The sequence below is a fragment of the Amblyomma mixtum genome, chromosome 3 (genome assembly GCF_055824585.1).
Source record: "Amblyomma mixtum isolate Tamu chromosome 3, ASM5582458v1, whole genome shotgun sequence".
In the NCBI taxonomy this organism is placed as follows: Eukaryota; Metazoa; Arthropoda; class Arachnida; order Ixodida; family Ixodidae; genus Amblyomma; species Amblyomma mixtum.
The window spans coordinates 213496820-213508110 of record NC_143014.1 but is presented as its reverse complement, the minus strand read 5'-3'; the positions used below and the strand labels follow the sequence as shown (position 1 = coordinate 213508110).

Sequence of the window (11291 nt, the reverse complement as noted above, 5' to 3'; positions counted from 1 at the left end):
TTGCTGCTGTACTTGTAATCCTGACTCATTTACCCATTTTTTTTCGTTTTGCTTGTTTATAAACTAGTTTATGGAAATATTTATTACTGTTATAAAAACATTCGGCTCTTTTGAGATCTTGGATCTTCTCCAAGGCTGTGGGTGTTACAGCCGGAGCTAGCCGTAGTGGTTAATTATGTCCATATGTATTTTTTTGTTCTTCACATATAGCCATATCTTCAGCCAGAAAACGTAACGACTAATTCGTTGTTATTCGCATCAGCATATGAGAAGCCGTGTGAGTGGAGGTAGTAACCTCTGAACCTATGGGCGTACGAACTGACTCCCGTTATGATTATGATAAATCACTGCTTGTTTCTTTTCTCGTACTTCATTACAGCAGACCCTATTTGTACTGACGTTAGGGGCACAGGACGTTAGGACAGTGTGCGTGCGTGCGTGTGTGTGTGTGTGTGTGTGTGTGTGTGTGTGTGTGTGTGTGCGTGCGTGTGTGTGCGTGCGTGTGTGTGTGTGTGTGTGTGTGTGTGCGTGCGTGTGTGTGTGTGTGTGTGTGTGTGTGTGTGTGTGTGTGTGTGTGTGTGTGTGTGAGAGAGAGAGAGAGAAGGAAGGAAGGAAGGATACCACTGTCATAGAGAAAGACGAAGGACTTCCGCGATTTCTGATTTTATTTACTGTACACACGCGCACACTCAAACATCCGGCATCCCACTCAGAACTTGGCCTCGCAAATCTTGTCGGCTTTGACGAGCTCCTTCAGGTATTCCTCCTGCAGAAAGAGAAACCACACTCCTACTCAGACGTCATAGGAGAGAAACAGAGAGCGGGGCGCACGAACGGTGCGCTGCATGTCAGCTCGCGTGTTCTGTGCACGTTGTATTTCTTTCGCCGACCCTTTCGGTTTTTGGCTAACCAGGGGAATAGAGGAGCAACGCAGCTTGCTTTGGTGCAGTGAGCACAGTGGGCTGTGCGACGTGAATCGTGGAGTCCAAAGTGGCACAAACATAACTTGTTTCCATCCTGTCCAGCCAGCCTCCCCTGGAATATCACTCACTTGCCTTGCGGGGAAAGGGACGGCGTAGGACAGAAAAAACTGAAGGGTGAGCGGCACTGGTTTGTATTTTTCCATCTTCGTGCAAGACTAACCTGCGGCGGTACGCTTTAATCTATTTCAGCCCAGAGTGATCAACCTCAAATCACTCCGGCCCGTACAATTGCCCCTTGGATTGGTCGTTCGGCAGTCCCAGTCGGATCCATTCCGACGGAATTACGCCAAAAATAACGGTTTTCGGTTACTTCAGTGGTGACAACGCGATGCATTACACCGTTCCTTCCGCAACGTGGGCTTGAAACTTAACGGTCTAACTTTACGTTCGTGCTTAACTGCAGCGTAAAGGCGTAATATGCCGTCGTTGCTCATTGCAAAGACCACAATGTTTTTCATTGAGGACAGAAGGCTGGCGCGGATAACTGACGCCGCTTCTGAGCAGTTTCCGTGGCTGAACGTGAGTTTAAGCGAATGCGGCTGCTGCGTTTTCCAAAGTAATTCTTCTTCAATCTGGTTCTTTTTCGTCTGCTTTTTTTTTTCGCAATAATGAGCTGCTCAACTAAGAAAGTTGCTCTCATAGAATGGTAATTGCTAGAAGAAACGCCCGGCTCTTATACACCTTTCCAACCTGGGCGCTGCCATATTGTTTCCGGCGGCGGAACCGGTTTCTAGCAGTCCAGAGAGGAGGCGTTTCGCCGCTTCCACCGTGCTAGCGGGAGGTGCCCACTGCAGTCCAGGGAACAATATGGCAGCGCCCAGGGAGCCCTTTCTGGAAAGGTCTTACTGGTCCTAATGCATCCCTTCATGAATAAACAATTGAGTTAGAAAGAAAAACGAATGCATATATGAGCAGAAGGCTGGTTCAGTGATGTTGCCTGGTCTAGGAAGTCACGCTCGCTACCTTGTAGGTGGCATGCAATAATCGCATCACACTTGTTGTGGTTGATTTTGTATTTCTGCGGGCCTAGGAAGCACTGTGCGCTATGAAGTGCACGGCTCTGGAGTAATTTCGACCAACTGAGATTCTTTTACGTGCACTAAAATGCAATTTCGTTCACTTTACCTCCGTGCTGAGTAACAGAACCCCACAGCCATCCAGGTTCGTCACACCGCGCTTTCGATACTCTACACGGCAGTAGAACAGTGTCAATATCGCTGGCAACGAGAAATCAAAATTTCTTACCGACCACAGCAAGCGCATAACCTCGTCCTGAAAAGAAGACAGAAACGAACGCTTGAGACACGTACTCGGGTATCTTTGAAGTGCGTAGCAAACATTGCGAAGTGCATAACAAACATTGTGTATTGCGAACCCATTGACCATCACAGCGGTCATATTTCAAATGTCCAACAACCCTCGGATAGGACGTCATTAGCGCGGGTAGCATTTAATACAATACTGCCTGTAAAGCATGCCCTCAGTGCCTGTGTTCTGCATTACCGCTTTTAGGACGTACTTTTCGAACTTATCCACAGATTAAACTATGCTGTTGATAACAACCGCATTAAAAACAGGTTTAAAATGATTCTGGAAACGCCGCTCTAGAAAAGCATATGACATCCACTTGTTCCCGTGAGACGCCTTCATCTTGTACGCTGGCAAACTGCAGTTTCTTAAAGATGCATCTTTTGGATAGAAATCGGGTAAACCAGTTGTTTAAGAAATCAGCTCGGCTGTTACCTGAAAATGAAGGGTTCTTTCAAATTTACTTCGTGTGAAGTTAATTGCACAGGTATACCCCAATAAACTAAAGATGCATTCTATATGCATAAACAATTAATCTTTGCACTTTAACTTCATGCGAAGTAAACCTGAAAAAACTAACAGTCGCGAGTGTTCACGAAAACAGTCCTTTTGCGGAGTTCAAATTCGAGAATTTCGCCAGTAAATTTTGTGTCTTTATCCATTCGCTCACTGACTCACCCTCTCGCTCACTCGCTCCCTCACTTATTGCTACATCAACTATATAACTCTGCCAAAACAGAAAAAGAAGACAAACTTTGCACTTACGAAGTCGGTTCCTGACTTGCAAGCGTTTCGGACGAAACCGGCACCCTTCTCTGGCAGCCTTTCCAGGTAGCTAGCGATCTGTGGGCCAGAGAAACACCTTGCTGAGACACAGCCAATGGACGTTGGGCATAATGGAGCTGTAGACTGCACGCATTTCGACCGGTAGTTAAAAAAGTAATTTGTGAAGGTGTTCTGGTGAATACAGAGTTCAGCTGGGCTCGGCAGGTTATTTTGCTGGCACCTTTTTCCTGACACGGTAAGTTGGGAAGAACAAAAACGGACGAAGAGATAAATGTCGGGATAAGAAAGTAACCTTGTAGATGAATATTCCTGGAGCACTGCAAATTGTTCTGCGCCCGGTGAATGCGCACAAGGTTGAGCACACAGTGAAGCGAAACAAATAATTCCGCTTGGCACCATGCGATATTGCTTGCTACCTTCGTGGCTTGTTTCATCTGAGCAGGTAATTAACTGTTCTAACAACCTAGCAAAGGAAGCGAAACCTCGCTTTGGCGCCCTCTCAGGCCACTCAGGCGCTTTGCAATCAAGTATGCTTGTCTGCAAAACGTTCATATTACCTGAACTGCGCGATTCTATTTTGCCAGAACTACACCTAGCTCTCAATTAATTTCCCGGAATTTCTCCTAAGGTATCTCCATATAGCCACATTAGTTACAGCCTTGTATCTCAGTACACTCGCCGAAAAATAATTCCTTTCTTGATGCAATATATTTTCTTTCGCTATCATTGAACAGCCCTCACGTAGTCATCGAAAGCTACTCCAATATAGTTTGCCCTCATAATGAGCTAACCACGGTGTTTCGGAAGCATTATCCTTCCGTGTACACCCGGCACTCACTGAAGAAACAATGCCACTAATGATGCCTTTGAGAAAGAACTGAATAATATTACTTTTGCTCCATCTGTAAGCAAAAATGCGTAATGAAGCTGTTGTGGTACCGTGGAATGAATTATGTGAAAGTCCCCTTGAAATTATAGAACAAAAGAGCAGGAAAGAAAAGACAGGGAGGTTAAGTAGAAGGGTGGAAAATGGTCCGAGTTCCATACAGCAAGTATGAGCTCCCGCGCAAGCGTGGGAAGCCCATCCACTGCGTCAACCCTAAAGAGAAGGACGGCTACACGAAGACCCGTGACGCAGCGGAGTGTGCTAAGAATCTCTGGATCTGAACCTGGCGCCATTTTGGAGCTGTGGGGAGGGCGTGGGGGAGCTCAATACTCAACCCTTTTCTTTGCTACAAGCACAGCCCAGTGCCCCAATATGGCGGCGCCCTTCAACCTTTTTGAAAGGGCTTTGTCTCTTTTCTCCTGCCGTTACGTTTTCGCACTATCCTGAAAATGACTGGCGCTGACCGTAGTAGTGGGCGGAGACACGCGTAAAATGTATCCTCCCAAAGGAACATGTGTATCGATTTTTCACTTAGCCTTAGGACCTTTGATTGATCTGCAGGTTCTCTGATCTGACGCCACGCTTACTCAGTGAGTTAGTCATTCTCATAATCTCCATCGTACATATTTCCTGCGAGTATTAGCCTACTGAAGCTCTTTCTGACTTAAGTTTGAGCATTGGTACAACGGCATGTTTAATTTTATGTTGTCGTTATGTTGAGGATGTACGCACGCCCGGATGGTCCACGCCACTAATGCTGTAACTACACTGTGCCAGAGCATGAATACTTTTGATAAAGACGAGGAAAGAAGAAATGGCTGCGTGTGAAGGAAAGGTGCCGCAGATGCAGTCGGTTCATCGTCAACGATAATCCACCCCCTATCTCTCGGATGAGTAGATGTCATCTGTGCAGAAAAAAAAAAAGCAGAGAGAAAAAGCTTTCTTACGTCGGGGCTCACGTTCTGCTGAAGGCACTCGAGCGCTGGGATCACCTTGTCTTCCGGAAGCCCTGCGAAGTGGTCATCATGGTGATTAGCCCGGCTAAACTATTTTTAACCCATCTTGTATTGTTTATTTTTGTATTGCACGAGATGGGCTGCACAAAGGCTAGGCCCTTCTTCGTGGTCACGTTACCACAAGCAGTCACAGAAAACGAGAATGGGTCGAAGTTTTTGAAGCTCTCGCTCTTCAAGCACACTGCCTTGTGCTTATTCTTATTCTTTGTCGGTCCCGGCACTAGTTTGACCGCGTTCAAATAAAAACTACGTGCTCGGTTTGGTTAACTTGTTGGAGAAAGGCGCCACTATAACAAAAAAAAATACGAAAACGAAATGGTTACATTCTCGCGACGCAAATATACGATCTTCAGCGAAGATCCAATGCAACACACGATTCCATCTGAGAGGGAATCGGTCGATGCGTCGTGTTTAGAGATGCCAATAACGGCTAAATGTAAGTGCCCGCCTGCTTCCTCATACGACCCGTCAGCGGAAGCGCATGGCATGAGCTAAAGATATCGCGAACGTACGCTGGTCTTGACCTTGGACGATTTGCATCTGTAGGAGCGGGTGAATGTCGTTCTCTTGACGCTTGTCCAAGAGCCCGCCATGCTTAACTCTCGCCTTGCTTTCAGCGTAATCCAAGCAAGCCTCCGACCCACCCCCTTATATTTTGTCAATGTTTGCCAAAGCGATGGGGGGTGCGGGTGCTGTTAAGATAAGGCTTCAGAAGACGTCAAAAAGGCCGCCAGGTGGAAAAAAATAGGAGAGAATAAGCTGGTGCCAGCTTCGTTCACACGATGCCTCGTGTAATGACGTCTCTGGCACATGAAGCCACTATGGCGCAACGAGAACGAACACACCGAACGCATGCAATCACGAAAGTCGAATAACTTGTTTTTCTCATTGACACACCTTTGTAAGAGGCTCCAATGCTGGGCAACGCGCCGTAATTTTTCCTTCGTATGCCACTAAAGTGAAAGATTTTTCACTGCCTTTATCTTTTGGCTCACTTAATTACGTGTCTGTGCGAAGAAAATGTCGACGAATGTGGTGTCAGTGGCAGTGTAATGGTTTCTTAGTTGGCAACCTTTTAGAGCGCAGCTCTTTGGCGTCCGTTCCTGGGTTTCGCGTCGTCGTCGGCATAGTCGTCGGCCTCGTAACCAGCTCCGCCCCCCTTTCATCCCCCCAGCGCTAGCAGCGACCGACTGATACCGCTGGATGCCGCTGACGCCGCTAGAGAGTCAAGATAACGTGACTGCATAGAACACCGTCGCCGCCATGCAGAAAGAGGAGGAAAGGGTCCCCCCCCCCCCCCCCCCCCCCTGTTCTTGTGTGGCGGATAGGGTGCTCTTCAGTTGCCGACGCGCCGGTTATTTCACGTAGGCCCCGGCACGTCGGCGAATACGTGACCACCTTCCCACGGCTAGACCTGGTTCTTAGCGCTGCGGAAGCGAGGGTATCATATTGTTTGTGTCGGCATCGGCGGCGTTGTCCCTGAAACCAACTCCGCAGCTGGGGTTGACTCACTATCGAAAAGGTGAAACAGCTTATTTGCTGTGCTCAAATTTCGCATTAGGAAGTAACGTAATCGTCGGTAATTTTTTTTTTCATTGCTCCGCATGCATCATCTGTTTTGGAGGAGATATGTTTGCTAATGAAAATATATAAAACCAATGCAGTGGTGCAGATGTCCTTTAATGAGGCTGCAATGCTAAACGAAGAACGTTACGGTAACAAAATTTTGCCTTTGATACACAGTCACAGATCTTTGCATCCGTCCTGGTGCATGGAGGAGTACAAGCCTTAAATATAGTAACTCAGCTGGTTTTAGAAATCGGCGAGCTTAAAGGAATCGAATGTGCTAACTTGTGGGTAAAGTATGCGGAGTCTTTTTTTTGTGTTAGCATTTGAAATGGTGATGTAATTGTCAAATAAAGCCAGTGCGGCGCTCAGGCTTTTCCTGAGCGCGCAGCGCCCTTTATGGGGCCTCATGGTGACGTAATCTACGGCAGCGGTACATTTCCAGCTCAGAAATGCTTCTTCGAAGGAAGAAAACTAACGCCCCCGAAGGTAAAGCTCGCGAAGCGTTGTTTTACGGTAACCGACGACGCACTGCAGGACGTGGGCCAAACGCAGAGGCAGTCTGAAATCTCACCGTCCAAGACGTCACCCCTAGCTTCACCGCATTGCTTCAAGAAGAAGCGTGAACATTGTTCAGGCTTTAATCGGTGATTACTCCACCGTTTAAAATATCGACCCCCACCCCCCTCCCCAAGAAAAAAAAACAGCATGCTTGACCTACAAGCTCCATACATTTAGATTCTTGAATCTTGTCGAATTCTCTAAAAAACGGGTCACCTTCCCTTCATGGCCTGAACACGCGTGAAGGCCCGAACTGCATGTTGAGGCCTGAAGTCTTTAAGGGAAGCTGAAATGGTTGTTGGGAATCCCGGGATATTCAAGTATTCGATTGTATGAAGCCTGTAGGTAAACATGTCAACATTTCTTTTTTTTTTTTTGCCAGAGTTTGAAATGTTGAAGTAATCACCGATTAAAGTTTACGCTTTTCCTCACAGCGCTGGAGAAGCGTGGAGAAGCTTGGTGATGACGTCATGTGCAAGAGAAGATGGGAGACGTGCACAACATTGAACGAGAAATAGTCATCATTAGGCGAGCAAGGGCTGGTAAAGACAACTATAGATGAAACGAGTGTAGTCACTATGCTCAACGTCTGCCATGATATCAACCTCAGCGTCAACTAAAACACACACGAAGTCAAAAGTTTGCAGGCCAGGGGGTTTACTTCCAACCCCTATTGTGGGGCTCGTGTAGCATTCGTGAAACTCCTACCCTTTGGAGGGGTTAGGACTAAAATCTTCTTACCTTCAGGAGATTTTGATCACTAAGGGTGCATTAAGAGCCACACGGTGTGGTTCGGAAGCAATCTTCCTGGGCTCTAAACTTTTGACAAAGGGGGTGCATCACTGGCGCGAAGGTCAAGAGCTGCGCCTTGGGAGCGCGAGTGTGGCGCCCATGCACCTCCTTTTTTAATGTGAGATGGGTGCAACAAGAAAAGCACACTTGCAAGTCTATTGCTCGTCCTGTCTGCTTTTTCTCCTCGCATTCTGACCATGCGCGGTCTCTATCAGCAGAAGAGAATGCTTCACCTGTACGCTTCACGAGTGGCGTATATAGCGTAGATTAGGCGTCACTGACTGTTTAGTAAGAACGACCTTATCTTCAATTTTCAACAGCTCGGAGGCTGATTTATCAGCTGTCGGACCACTATCTGGCGTATGAGGTGGCAAAAATGGGTATCTATTGAATCTTCATCCTTAATATTCCTGAGTCGTCTTTAAGGACGGCAATTCGTGGACAGAAACTAACACGCATTTTCCTCTCTTCCAACTGTCCAGCAAGATAGTACTTCGTATCGCAGGAAACGTAGAAGAACGTGTCCAATATCTGCATCCGCACTGAGAACTCAAAGCGTCGAGAAGGCGCGAGGCCCGTGTTAAACAAGCACAGATTGCAACTCGCTCTCCGACTCAACTGCACCAACAAGAAAATGAAACCGTTCGGCTGCGTCCGAACCCATGATGCGTTATAAATGAAACATTTACCAATGGGCGCTTGGTTTTAAGGAAATCTTGCGCGGCGACCTGGCATGTTAGAATAAATTGCACTATATAGTCAGGTAACAACTCCTCAGTCGAACAGTGGAGACGCAGCAGAGGCGGAGGAAGATTGCATGAACGTGAATGTGACAGCTGCCGTAGCCTATTTCTTTTTTCGCTCACTTACATGCGTTGCGTATCAACAAAGGATGACATTGACGCACTCCAAAGGTCTATAAGAAGAGCTAGTCCACATACCAGCCGCGTATTCGAAAGACGACGGCGCTGGAAGGACTTGAACACATAAATGGGCCCACTGTACAAGAAAGGTACTTCAGGACAATGGCCTGAGGGGCGAGTTGGTGCATGATGAAATGAACGGCGGCGTTCATTTGAAATGATAAAATGAACGGTGGCGCCATTCATTTCATCATGCACCAACTCGCCCCTCAGGCCATTCTTCGAAAGACGAAGTTCGCGCGGTTTTGAAGGAGCATCTTTTTCCGACTCAAACGCTGCGCTGCGGCATTTTTCATGGTGGTGAGCCGTACCAATGCAACTCGTTTTCAGCTTATGCCAGCAGCACCTACTCGAAGTAGGGGGTGTCGGCACTGACCGTAGCCGTATCTCCAGGCTTTGGGAGTGATAATTTCAGCTCGTAACAGTTCTGGAAATCCACGCTTTCAGCGAAGCTCACGCAGACACTTCGTTTCTGTAGGTCTACTGTACCCCACGACTTTCGTACACAGGGAGCATGCATAGTTCGTTACCATGACAAGTGACTTAACGCATCGGCTCATACTTTGTCCGGTCACGGCCAGCGCTCGCCTCCACGTTACGCCGGTTCCGAATCGGCCAGGCTGAGGCCGTTTAAACGTGCGCACGAACTTCCCAGAAGCGCTGGCAGCTTTGGAAAAATAAATTTCATTTCTCTCCGCACGAAAAAGCAGCTGCGGGGCCAGAGCATAAAACTACAACTGTGGCTCATCATATCCACTAAACTGACAGTCTTCACAGCTAACGCACGCGGAGGGCATTGACACGAGGGGGAAGTCTCTCCATGCGTTTCATGGGAGATCTCCCCCTTGAGAGAATTGTCTCGGGGCCGTAATAGCTCCGTCGCTAGAATCGGAGTGAACGTGATGGCAGCTCTTCCGAGATGGGGACGAGAAGTGGCCGGGGAAGATAAAGGGGGAAAAAAAAAGAAATCTCGAGATCTCCCGAGTGCAGGGCGTTCCACTTACGGCACAAGAACTTTCCAGCGTTGGCGACGGTGGCCAGGAGCAGAACGGACGCGATGAACAGTGCCGCCTTCATGGTGCCTCGAGTGTGAAGAACTGAAGTGAAAAGGGAAAGGTGAGACGTGCTTTGGTTGGTAGCGGACTGTCCTGTGTGCGTCGCTTGGATAGCGGCCCTTTTTTATATGCTGCCCAGAGAAAGAAGACGCCGCCGTGACGGAGCAAGGCCACGGTCGCCGCTACGTCCAGTTAGCGGCTCCTGTTTTCTCTTTCTTTTCTATTCTCCTTTCTTCCTGCCTTCTTTTTTTTCTCTCTCTCTCTCCTTCGCTCTCTAGCCGCGAAGACACGGAGGTGGACAAGAGTGTCAAGCTCGCCTCGTCGAGAAGAGCGTAAAGGGTGAGGAGGCAAGTGCCAACGAGATGGGAAGGAGGAGACACTTATTATGGAAAGGCAAACTTCATCGCGCGCGCCCATGTATACGCATTTTGTTAGGCAAGCGAACAGCGCGGCGAAAGAGGCGTAAGAGCGCGCGTTCGAACAAACCTGATGCGAGATCCGGACGAGATGCCTCCGGCGTTGCTCTGCTCTCGAGCACTTCCAATAAACGCCTCGAGGAAACTCGATCGTCGGACGCGCGCAAGCACGCACACACAAGCGTTCGTGGTCATAAGCGGGCCTCCCATTGTTTTTATTTATTTCCTCTAGAAACTGTCCCTCGCCGACGCAGGCCTGCTGAGATCGCGCGCATGACGTCAGCGTGCCTAGACCGCTGCAGCACCTCGTGTACCCAACGCTCATGCGCTGGGGATGAAGCCGAGAGGCGGGTTAGCGAGAAACGACCCATGGGCATATAGGCGGAAACCTCGCATTAGGGCCCGAGTGTGTGCTTTTCCCCTCTGAACACTGCTGCTGCTGCTGCCCAGTTATCCTCCGAGACGCGCTACTTGTTCTGGACACCGGGGCAACCGCTCTGTTCGCCCCTTGGACAACCGTATACCGGGTGTTTCACCTACAATGTTCCGCAATTTTTAAAAATAGTGCACGTAACGCGTCGAAATAGACAAATTTGTTGGATCACAGAGGCGAATGTAACCGCGTTTCGATGTTGTAAAAACTGACCCGGATATTACTGAATGTGGGCTACAAGCCTACAAGGACACTAACAGTAACATTTAAAAAGTTAAGTATTCAATATTACTTAAACATCCTACTACTAAGCATGTCTGAGCTGTAATCCGCTACGTTACACCGCTGGCAATGCTATGCCAAAAAAATAAAGCGCTCTTCTAACTCAAAAAGCATATTTTTAAAAATTGCAGAGCATATTCGGTGAAACACCCGGTATGGAAGACCACCGTTAAAAGCGGAGCCGAGTTGCAAAGATCGACAAACGTTACGCGCGTTTTGTTTATGGGAGCCTGTATATACACCAGTCGGGATCTCCGCTGGCTTCCTCTTTTATTCATTTCGTT

The 11291-nt window shown here is 48.1% G+C and overlaps 1 long non-coding RNA gene across 1 annotated transcript; it reads right to left on the bottom strand.

Moving 5' to 3' along the window:
- Positions 1-647: 647 nt before the first annotated feature.
- On the bottom strand, positions 648-10007 carry LOC149353576 (uncharacterized). Its single transcript, XR_016291013.1, has 5 exons — positions 9826-10007; positions 4911-4972; positions 3057-3134; positions 2229-2255; positions 648-766 (listed from the first exon to the last, which is right to left on the bottom strand). It is a non-coding gene; the product is annotated as an uncharacterized LOC149353576 (long non-coding RNA).
- Between the last annotated feature and the right edge of the window lie 1284 nt (positions 10008-11291).